Raw genomic sequence first — 12,054 nt, forward strand, 5'->3', positions numbered from 1 at the left:
GTTGTTATTATTATTCCCGCCATTTTGCATATGCAAAGAATGAAGCTCAGAAAGGTTAAGTCCCATATTTAGATGGCCCAGCTGGGACTGGAATCTGGGCAGCTAGAGTTCTTAAACATTACTTTTGTACTTAACTTGTTTATATTTGTTCCCACCAGACTTTATCCTAGAAGAGAGGAATAGAAATGTTAGGGCCAGAGGGGCCTTAAACCCCAACTAGCCCAGCTCTCTCAGTATTACAGATGAGAGGGAAAAAGAAAGAAAGACAGATCAAGCAAGTTATCCAAGATTGCAAAGCACACTAGCAGCTGAGCCCAGGCTAGAACCCAGACCCTTGATACCCTGTTGCCATTGCATGATAGACAACCAAAAGCCTTCCTAGTCCTTGAACGAATGAATAAACGAATGGGCGAGGGAGCGAAGAAATGGACGGATCTCAGCAGAATGCCTAGTGGCTCACTTTGGGTTTTCATGGCACTGCTGGGTCAGAAGAACCAGGGGGTGAGGGGGCAGGGGCAGGTGCAGGGGAGGGAGAGAGATGACCAGGGTGCGCCAGCCTGGAGGGAGCGCGGTGCTGCTGGTTATGGGGAGCCAACCCCTGAAAGCCTAGCTACCCTTTGACCCTCCTGTCAGTGTCTCATGACCTTAGATTCACACTGATTACTCTGTGGCCTTCTTAGCACATTGCTAACAACTCTGTCAATATCTTACCATTACAGAACTGTTAAAAGAGAGTCACTTTCAAAGGTTGGTCAGCAGCCTGCCTCTCTCGTCAAGTCTATTAAATAAACATGCTTAGGCCCCTTCCTGGGAGAGAGGAGAGTGGCTGTTTACTACTGCCCCTTAGTTTGTATACTGATCTTTGGGGGTTCGAACACTGGCACCTGCCCCCAGAGCCAAACCTAGTGTCTCCAGCAGAGTAGCCAGGACTTTGAAGAAACTGGAGACCTACAGGACTGTGGCCCATGGCAAACTGGAAATGACCCAGCCCACCCTCTTGGGCCTCCTGGACAGGGCTGTGGTCAATTTGTAGATCTTCCCTTTGCTGGGCAAGAAGGAACCAATCACTGGGCCGGTGCCAGGAGCTGGTCCCTGGGCGGGGCTAAGCGCTGTTACCTTTGTGCGGTTGTCTTTTCTCGCTTTGGCTGGCGGGGTTGGGTGGGTTGAAAGGGGCACTAGCCTCAAAGGAGAGCTTGAAGTGGGGGTGAAGGCTGTAGGGTGGGCAGAGGGCAGCAGGACGCCTGCCAGGGCCCAGAGCTTCGGAGGGAGCTGGAGTGTCTACAGCAAGGGACTGCCAGCCTTGTAGATTTGCGATGGTAATTTGCTGATGGTTCCTGGTAGCTACAAAGCCTCTAAGGCGGAGCCTGGGTCTTTGCATATGAAAATCCAGCCTGGGTTCCCTCGCGGGTCAAGCAGCATTGGGGCGGGGCCAAGGTTGGCTTCTGCCTGGGAGGGGCCGGGATGCCGCTCCCATGGTGATGCAGCGGGGAATTTGCTGACAGTCCCTTGCCAGGTGGGGCTGGCTTCACTAGGCCCGCGAGGAGGAGGACCGACTGGCAGTCTCCTCCCAGGTAGGGAGCGTGTTGCCTGTCACCGCATCCCGGCGGCCTGCGTACCTTTCCTGGCGCTGGGGCCGTGGCGCCGAGGGCGCAGACGTGGTGAGCAAGCGGGTGGTATCAGCTGGAACTGGTCTTCCCGGCTGGAAGAAGGGGCGCACAATCCGGGTCTTGGACAGGGGAGGGGGTGGGGCAGGACTGCTTGCTCTACGCTTTCCGGGACCTCGGACTGGGAGGGATGGGGGCGGGGGAGACTGCGCCACACTCCGTGGCCTCGCCGGCTCTCCCCCAGCGTGGACCCAGGGCAGGGTGGAAGGAGCCGCCTACCGGGAAGGGCCGTGGCTTGGTCGACCGTATTCATTGGGTCGGGGGGGTGGGGTGGGTGGGCAGGAGGCTTGCCTGGGGTCCCCCTCTGTCTGCCTGTTGGTTACCTCTCTGGACCACCCCCATGCAGGGATTCCCTGGGGCTGTGCCTCCCACTCACTGGGCTGGCATGGGAGGGGCGCGCTCTCCCCCGCAGTCTACAACGCGGTTATGACTTATGGCAGCGTCACGGCTGCGCTGCAGTTGGCGGGGGTGGGGTGGGGTGGGGGTGGGTCGGTCTCATTCTGTGCTGAGTGGGCGGGACTTCTGGGCTCTCAGGGGCAAAATATGGCACCTTTTCTCATATGCTTTCACAGAAAGGTTCTTGCGTTCATCCTCACCTTGGCCTTGAGAGAGAAACTTTGGATCTGTATGATGGACCTGGGGAAACTGAGGCCCAGGGGTGCTGTGGCTTCACCAAGGTCACTCAGCAGGTCCTGCAGAGCTGGCCTCCCAGGCACTGCCTTGCCCTGAAGCTCTCTGGAGCGGCAGGGGCTGAGCTTACTCTGTAGGCCTCCGTTCCAATCTGGGGTGGACACCCCCCACCCCCAGTGCCCCCTTTCCTCATTCCTGAGAATGGAGGGAGATATAACTCCTGTGGAGTCTCCAGAGTGTCATGGCTGTGAACATTGCAGGGATCAGAATTGTATGAGGACAGGGAAAAATTACTCATGAAAAACAGTCATCTAAGTAGTGGAGCTACGGGCCCCTGCTCTGCTTGTGGGCTCAGGGAGAGAATGAGAGTTGGCTTCCAGGAGAGGAAGGCCGGAAGGGGCAGCCCAGTTCTGGGCTTCAGTCTCGTGTGCCAGCCTTGATGAAAGCCAATTGGAAGTTCCCAGGCTGCTGTGGGAAGGACGGGGGACAGGCAGATTGGACGTTCTCCGTTAACAGCCCTCCTCTCCCTGGAGAAGAGCTGGGGGAACTGAGTCCACCTTCTCTCAGCGTCAACCCCACCACCACCCCGTGGATCTCAACCTTGCTCCCTCCCCAACTCCTGTCCCCCGGAGAAATGGACTGCATAGGATCTGTTGCCCTTGGAGGTGAACTTTTCCTGAATTCACCTTGTGAATTCACCCTCCTTCTCCCTGGTGCAGATGCCTTTCTCTGGGGGGAAACTGAGGCGGGCAGAGAGCTGTATTTTATTTTAGAGCTGGAGCAAGGCAGTGTCACTGTACAGGTGAGGAAGCTGAGGCACAGAGGGTGCAGCGAGTTGCTCCAGGGCTCTTACCTGCACCCAGGTCTGCTGACTCCCCCGGCCCATCGCAGGGCGGACTGGATGAGGCCCCTTCCTCTCTCCTCCTCTCCACCTTCAGCCCCTGCCCCGGTGAGGTGAGGCTGTGAGTGCCTCCTTATGGGAGGGGGGTGTCAGTGGTAGAGGACAGCTCCAGCATCTTCTCCTCCATTGAGATGTGTTTTCAGATTTCTTAGGAAAGAAGCAACTTGAAGAGGGGAGCCAAAGTCTCTTGGTTACCTGGTTACCCATCGTGCACCCAGAGTGGACACACAAATTCTGTGGGCCTCTCGGAGCCAAGAGCAGCTATTTCTTCTGCCCTGGTGCCAGCAGCTGTGATCACAGCCACTGAGGGGGCCCACGGGCAGAGGGACTTCAGTTATCCCTCTGACAGCATCACAGGATGCGAAGTCCGTGATTCTGAGCAAAACAGTTACCATGTGCCTGGTGCATGAGTTGATGCTTTTCAGACACACCCTCTGAGCACAGAGCCCCTGAAAGCTGGCCCCTGGTGATTCCATCACATGCCCTGGGCTACATGATGACCACGAGTAATCACTGGGGTGGCCTGTGGGAGGGGATGGGGTTCCCAGATCACAGCTAGCTGCCCGTGGAGTGACAGTACAATGCCAGAGAGAGGAGTACCCACCGTGTGTCTGGCTCCTCTGCCCCCCAAGGGTCCCTTCTAGCCCTTCTCCAGGAGGAAGGCCACTGCCCCATGACCCAGGAAAACTGGTGGTGATCCCTCCTGGTTGGCAGAAGCAGAGGCAGAGGCAGAGGCAGAGGCAGGCCTTGGAGAGGCCCTCAGGTAGTGGGAGGACAACCACTTACAGAACATAGTACCTGCTTCTGGACCAGAGCCCCTATTAGCTGGCACTCTGCCCTCCAAGTTTCCCTACCTGAAAACATGAAAACACCTTCCCCTGATGGGTGGGAGGGCTTTGGACACATGTCAAGTGTTTATTGCAGATGGGAAATGTTATTCCTGGAGACTCTGGTCTAGATTGAAGCCATCTGTTTCCGGCCTCGATGGGGGAAATGTGGCCAATCCCTCTGCGGAGGCTGCCGTCTCCCCGCCATGGCCAGTCTAGAGCACCCTGCTAGGTTTGGCAGGCAGGCCATCCTTCCCCAGCCCAGTTCATGTTGTGTTTTGGCCCTTGAGGACTTCCCTTCCCCCTCCTCAACCACCTGTGACATTTAACATGATTTCCACACCGTAAGCACAGCAGACCTGCCTGCAGGCCTGGATCCTCCCCACTGACTCTCGAATCCCATGGACTCTCCACCCTGGTTCTTCCTGGGAAGGAGCTGGTGAAAGAACTGTAGAGATAATGGGCGTAAAGTGCTGGGAGCTCTTTGCACAGAGTGTCCGGGGTGCAGGGAGGCTGCAGAGCATTCAGGGCCACGGGCAGTCTCGCCCTGGGAAGGCTGTAATGTAAGCGCTTAGGGGAAGCACTCAGCTTCAGGTGAGACCGGCAGCTTTTAGGGCATTGTTTTGCCGGACATTCCCTCCTCTTCCCTCTCCGGGAGAGCAGTGGCTTTTGCAGCTCACTCACAGGTCAACATGGGTGGTGTACAGCGGGCCCCTCGTTCTTGCCCACGAGGTGGCTGGTGCAACTTCTGCAAAACAGGGTAGTGGGGGAGTTGAGGTGAGAACATGACACGGGCAGCTCAGGAGGTATGCTGTGTCCTTGTTCTAGATCTGTCTGGATTGCTCTGGACCAACCAAGGGTGGCTCTTTAGAAGAGCACCAGTGGCCAGAACTTTCTGTCCTGTGTTTCTAGGGCAGGGTAGGTACCCAAGCTGCCACGGTCCTTCCCAGCGTGCCTGGGGCTGGTACTGGAACCCGCAGAGGCAGGGGGAGGGGGTATCCCACTGTCACCTCCGGCCTCCTCGTGATTAGTAATGCTCCAAAAAGAACCTGAAGCCTGGGCCCAATTAGAAAACCAGGATCCAAGTGTCCTGGGCTCCCTCCTCCTGCTTTTCTCACTTTCCACTCTGCTGTTTCGCACGAGCACCCGGGAGGCAGGCTCTGAAGAGCTGAGCTGGGGTGGCTGAGGTACGGCACAGCCCTGTGCCACCTGCAGACCCTTGTTGATGCCAAGTCGGGGCCTCTGGCAGCCTCAGAGGATCAGAGGCAGAGAGGTCAGGCCAGCTTCCAGCCAGAAGCCAAGCCTGCCCTCCCCATGACTGAGTGGCCTCGCCAAGGAAGGTGACCCCGGAGACAGGAGCCTTCTCCTCCCTCTGGCTGAGTCTTCTCAGAATTGTGCCCAGCCAGCGGGACACTGGCCCCAGGCCACGGGGTCCTGGCAAAAGAGCAAGGCATCCTGAGATCTGTGGAGACACCGATGAGCAAGGTGGACCTCTGGCCAGTTGGCCAAGGATACGGCTATCTGTTAGGTTTTTGATGTGGAGGCCATCCATGCGTGATGGAGGGCTTGGGAGCGTGGAGGCCGGCACACCAGACACACTGCCTGGGGGCACTTGGGAGCTGAGTTTCCGCCTGCTTCATTAACTGCTCGCTTCACCTCTGTGAGTCTTCCATTCACAACATGGCAGCATAACCCCCACTGCAATGGGCCGTTCGGAGGGTGAGTGGGAGGAAGCAGAAAGGTGTCTGGCATGTGATTGGTGACTGGGAGCCCCCTACTTCCCAATTGCTCACCCTTTTACCTGCCGAGTGGCCAGCTGTCCCGGGGTCTCTGAGCTGGCTGGCCACGCTTTGGTGGCAGTAGCTGACCAACGGTGTTGGCGGCCCTAGGCACTGTTGGAGCTGAGCTGTTCCCTTAAAAAGAGCTTCAGATCCCTGAGGACCTGGTAGAGGGGGACATCTCAGAGCCAGAGCGGGGCATCCTTCAGTACAGCAAACGGGTTGGTACCAGGTCAGGGATCCCTCCTGGGCCAGGACCTAGTGTGCCCAGGCCTGCGAATTAGGCCAGACTTCGGGGAGACTTCCTCAGGCACCGGAAGAGCAAGAGCCTGAACAGTGTCCCTGGCCTGAGATCCTGGTGCCACTCAGCGACCTCACATTCCTTGTCATTACTTTTTAGTCCTCTGCACGCCCAGGAGAGGGACAGAGCAGGTGTGAGCCCACTCGATAGAAGAGAAAGCTGGGGCCCAGAGAGGTCGTAATAGCCACAGCCACACCCACGCACAACAGTGGTGGAGCCTAAACTGGCCCGAGGCTGGTCCGTCTCCAGGGCGCAGCTGACACATCCTCAGCTCGCCTGCCGTTGCCGCTGGTGCTTTTGTTGAAGCTGCTCAGGCTGAAGTGAAGGTCATGCGTCTTCCCCTTCCCCTCCACTCTGGGCAGGGTGCCCAGAGCTGGGTTCTGCTGAAGGGCAACAGGGAAAATGGAAGGATAGGATTCCCACCCCACCCCACCCATGCCCTGGGACACACTGAAGGCGTGTTCAGGATGCCTGAGCCCAGGCAGAGGGAAGAGATGCTCCGCACTTCACAGACGGACTCCTCGGAGCCCTGGTCCAGGTACCTGCGCGGAGCAGGGGGGCGTGGAGGGGACAGGAAGCGATGTGCAAGCCCCTGGCCTGGGCTCCCAGAGCTGCCGAGTGGAGGAGCAGGTAGAGCTCCCTCCCTCCTGTGGGTCTGGGGAGGAAACCCAGGCCCCACAGCCCTGATTTTTTCCCGGAGACAGAGGAGGAAAAGAGGTTGGGAGGAGCGGGCTCTCTGACATAGGCCTTATTCCAGGGGCCGAGAGCAGCTACCTGCCTGCCTGTTCGGATGAATCATCTTGGAGCCCAGCTCTGACCTGGTCCCTTCTTACTGGCTCCCCAGAGCCCGCCACTGAACGGTCATCTTGGGTTAAGCCCCAAATACCTTTTCCAGTCTGCCCATCTGCTTCCTTCACCCTTCCCTCGCACCCTGCTCCAGCTCAGAGGCTCTTCCTGCATGGGGACCGGGGAGGTATCGCATCACCTTGAAGTTTTTACAAAACACACACACCCCACCCCCAACTCGGCTAAGAACGATTACTCTGGCAAATCACATGTACCCTGGATTGTCCCACCCACTCCCCCCTCATCCCCGTCCTCATCTGTTCAGGGTCTCCCTGGTCTTCAAACCCCAATTTGAATGCCTTCTCCTCCATGAAGCCTTCCCTGGATCCCAGCCACAGGAGGTCTCGTAGCCTTTAATGCGCTTGTCCCATTTGAGTCCGTCTCTTCTGCTAGACGGTGAGCTCATCCTTTCATTTATCGTGTTCATTGAGTGCCGGTCACATACATGCCCTCCAGTAATTCACGGGGAAGGGACAGGTAGGCACGTCACCAGATAATGACGACAGCTTCAGAGATGCTCCAATAATGGCAGTACAAACACCAGGGGACATTTGGGCAATGGCAATTAAAGGTGAAAATGTACATACTTTATGACCAACAGTTTCACATCTGGCTGTATAATTATCCAGAGAAACTCACACATGTGCATAAGGAGACGGTTCCATGGCTATCTAGGGCAGCAGTGTTCGAAACACAAAAAAAGAGGTCTCGACCTCAATATCTACAATAATGGAGTGGACAAGTAAAAATGTGATGTTACAACAGCAGTTAAAATATAAATAATTGGAGAATTTTATGTTTTATAAATTATACCTCAAAAAAGTTTATATATATATATACACACATACACACACACACACACACACACATATCCTTTATTATCATGCATCAATCTCAAAAACAATATTGCAGAAAAAGGAAATTGCAGAATAGTACCATTAGTGAAAATTTAATTTTAATAAAAACCAAAAAACAATGTCTATGATTTATGGACACAAACATGTTGCAGTGCTGTAATACCTACCAAGTTCATGCTTGTGCTGGTCTTTGGAGAAGCAGAGAGAGGGCACTGAGACTGAAAGGGGAAAAGAAAGGACTTCTAATTTGTAACACTCCTTTTAACAAGAAAGATCGGAAGCAAAAATGACAGGATGTTAACATTTGGGTTTTTTTAAACTTTTTTTTGTTGAAGTAGAGTTGATTTACAGTGTTCTGCCGATCTCTGCTGTACAGCAAAGTGACTCAGCTATACACGCATAGACGCGATTTTTCCATGTTCTTGTCCATTACGGTTTATCACAGGATATTGAACACAGCTCCCTGAGCTCTGCAGTGGGACCTTGCTGTGTATCCATCCTGTATATACCAGCTGGCATCTGCTAATCCCACACTCCCAGTCCTCCCCTCCCCCACCCCCTCCCCCTTGGCAACCACCAGTCTCTTCTCTATGTCTGTGAGTCTGTTTCTGTTTTGTAGATTGGTTCATTTGTGCCACATTTTAGATTCCACGTATAAGTGATGTCGTATGGTATTTGTCTTTCTCCTTCTGACTGACTTCACTTAGTATGATAATCTCTAGTTGCTTCCATGTTGCTGCAAATGGCATCATTTTGTTCTTTTTTATGGCTGAGTACTATTCCATTGTGTATATGTGCCACATCTTCTTTATCCATTCATCTGTCGATAGACATTTTGGTTGTTTACATGACTTGGCTATTGTGAATAGTGCTGCTATGAACATAGGGGTGCATGTATCTTTTTGAATTTTAGTTTTGTCTGGGTATATGCCCAGGAGTGGGATTGCTGGATCATATGGCAATTCTATTTTTAGTTTTCTGAGGAACCTCCATACTGTTTTCCATAGTGGCTGCACCAACTTACATTCCCACCAGCAGTGTATACACGGAGGGTTCCCTTTTCTCCACACCCTCTCCAGTGTTTCGTTTTGTTTTTTTTGCGGTACGCGGGCCTCTCACTGTTGTGGCCTCTCCCGTTGCGGAGCACAGGCTCCGGAAGCGCAGGCTCAGCGGCCATGGCTCACGGGCCTAGCTGCTCCGCAGCATGTGGGATCTTCCCGGACCGGGGCACGAACCCGTGTCCCCTGCATTGGCAGACAGACTCTCAACCACTGTGCCACCAGGGAAGCCCCGAGTGTTTGTTATTTGTAGACTTTTTAATGATGGCCATTCTGACTGGTGTGAGGTGGTATCTCATTGCAGTTTTGATTTGCATTTCTCTAATGATTAGTGATGTTGAGCATCTTTTCATGCGCTTACTGGGCATCTGTAGGTCTTCTTTGGAGTAATGTCTATTAAGGTCTTCTGCCCATTTTTCAATTGGGTTGTTTGTTTTTTTGTTGTTGAGTTGTATGAGCTGTTTGTATATTTTGGAGATTAAGCCCTTGCCTGTCACATCATTTGCAGGTATTTTCTCCCATTCCATAGGTTGTCTTTTTGTTTTTTTTTTATGGTTTCCTTCGCCGTGCAAAAGCTTGTAAGTTTGATTAGGTCCACAGAATATTAACATTTGTTAATTTTGTTGGTTTTATACTTTTAACTTTTTTGTGTCTAAAATTTTTCAAAATTAAAAAAAAAAATTGAGTAATCTGGGATGTCAGAGGAAAGGTGCTGACTTTTCCCAGGGAGATCAGGAAAGGTTCCAAGAGGAGGTGACAGCTGGGTGTTGAAGGAAGGGTGGGAGTTGGTGGGTTTAACTGGGTGGGGGGAGCTGGGGAAAGGAGATGTAGGGTGTTCAAGGCCAGGGAGTGTGTGGGCAGGCTCTTTGCACTTTTCAAATGTTTATCAAGCTGCCCCTCCCCTGCTGCTTTCCTCATCCTCATCCCTCATTCTAGCTCCTCCATTTGTGGGCTGTGCACATAGTAAATAGGCTCCTGGGAAAAAATCACATGTCACTTTATGATTTTTCTTAAGTCCAGATAATCTAATGTGAGTTGGGGGAGGAATGAGCCAAACATAACATTGAACATCAAATTGGAGAAGTAGCCAGTGATACAGAGAAAACAGAAAGAATTCTTTAAGGATACTGTGCTCGACAACATGCAAGTTGAAGACCATCTGAAACTGAGAGTTTTCTGAGAAAATACAAATCATCACTTTGACCCCAGAAGAACTAGAAAACCCCAACAGACCAATAATCATGGAAGAAACTGAGTTTTCATAAAACTCCACTCCAAAAAACCCCAGGTTTAGACAGCTCTTAATTTCTATCAAACCTTCAAGGAAGAGATAATTCCAATGTTATTTAAACTGCACCAACTGTGCCAGATCACAGAGAAGGAAAGATTCCAGAGTAGTCTATGAAGCCAGCACAACACTGACAAAAACAGCACACACACAAAAAAGAGATAAAGTACTACAAAAAATCTCATTTATGAATATTGGTGCAAAATTCATAAATTACTAGAAACAGATAGACTCACACAACATTATGTTTAAAAAATGAATATACCACAAGCACGTGGGGTTATATTCCAGAGATATAGATTCAATATTAGGAGAACTATTAATATCATTGAACAAACTAACAGTTCAGAAGAGATGAAAAATCATATAAGCAGCTCCATAAATGCTAAAAATACTTAAAAGGCATTTGATAAAGTTCAACATATGTCCCTGATTTTAACTCTTACTTAATAGGAATAGATGGATATTGCTTAACATTTTATGTGTTTGTGTATGTATGTGTATATGTGTGTACAAAGACATACCTACAAGGAACAAGTGACCACCATTACCTTCATTCTTTAACACTTCCCTAGAAGTACAAGCCAATACAAAGTTTGAAAATGTGAGTTATAAAAGGAGGCCAGTTTATCGATTTAAATTGTAGATGATGAGATTGGCCATCTGGAGAAAAAAGAAGAAAGTCCACTGGAAAACTATTAGAAATAATAATGGAATATACTAAGATGACTGCTAATAACTATTAAGAACAAAAATGTATCGTTTTCCTGTATATAAACTTTAGCCTCTTTTAAAATATAATGGGGCTTCCCTGGTGGCGCAGTGGTTGAGAGTCCGCCTGCCGATGCAGGGGACACGGGTTCGCGCCCCGGTCTGGGAAGATCCCACATGCCGCGGAGCGGCTGGGCCCGTGAGCCATGGCCGCTGAGCCTGCGCATCCGGAGCCTGTGCTCCGCAACGGGAGAGGCCACAACAGTGAGAGGCCCGCGTACCACACACACACACACAAATATATATATATATATATATATATATATATATATAAAATGAAAAAAATATATTTTTTATATCAGTAAAAGTGCTAAAAATAACTAGAAGTGAGTCTAACCCGAGGGGGCAAGAACAGCTCTTATTACTGCTGCTCACTCCTGGTTCCCAGCACTTCCTTAGAACAGGGCTTCACACATAATTATAGATATTTGTCGAGTGATGGAACTGCCTCACAGATCAATGAAACAAAACAGTATATCTGGACAAAGACCCAAGCACATTTACTATGTGCTGATGGTAATAGTAATCACCAACATATAGTAATTCCCATGTGCCAGGCACTGTTCTGTGGCCCTCACCTGTAGCCTAACACATGATCTATCGTGGAGAATATTCTGTGTGCCCTTGAGAAGAATGTGTGTTCTGCTGCTGTTGGGTGGAGTGTTCTATATATGTCCGTTGGGTCCAGTTGGTCTATAGTGTTGAATATATCCAAGTCCTCTGTTTCCTTATTCATCTTCTGTCTGGTTGTTCTACCCATTATTGAAAGAGGTTTATTGAAATCTCCCACTATTATTGTGTTACTATTCCTCCCTTCCATTCTGTCAATGCTTCCTTCATATATTTGGGTGCTCTGCTGTTAGGTGCATATATATTTATAATTGTTATTTCTTCCTGGGGAATTGACTTTTTATCATTATATAATATCCTTCTTTGTCTCTTGTGGCAGCTTTTGACCTAAAGTCTGTTTTATCTGATATAAGTGTGGCCACCCCTGGTCTCTTTTGTTTACCATTTGCATGGAATATCTTCTTCCGTCCTTTCACTTATAGCCTGTGTGTGTCTTTACAGCGAAGGTGAGTCTCATAGTTTCATCTTTCTACATCCTTTTTCTGAAATAAGTCATTGAAGTC

General features: G+C 50.8%; 1 protein-coding gene across 2 annotated transcripts in view; it reads left to right on the forward strand.

The window, feature by feature from the left end:
• Positions 1 to 1,119: 1,119 nt before the first annotated feature.
• The window catches only part of TMEM63C (transmembrane protein 63C), a 70,023-nt gene continuing 59,088 nt past the window's right edge, over positions 1,120 to 12,054 (forward strand). For both annotated transcript variants that reach the window (XM_022576464.2, XM_089908014.1), the window contains exon 1: positions 1,120 to 1,658. The gene's annotated coding sequence lies outside the window, so the exon portion shown is untranslated. The remainder of the gene's footprint in view (positions 1,659 to 12,054) is intronic.

This window comes from Delphinapterus leucas, chromosome 2 (genome assembly GCF_059928025.1).
Source record: "Delphinapterus leucas isolate spDelLeu-1000000601 "Yukka" chromosome 2, BTC_Dleu_Yukka2, whole genome shotgun sequence".
Lineage (NCBI taxonomy): Eukaryota > Metazoa > Chordata > Mammalia > Artiodactyla > Monodontidae > Delphinapterus > Delphinapterus leucas.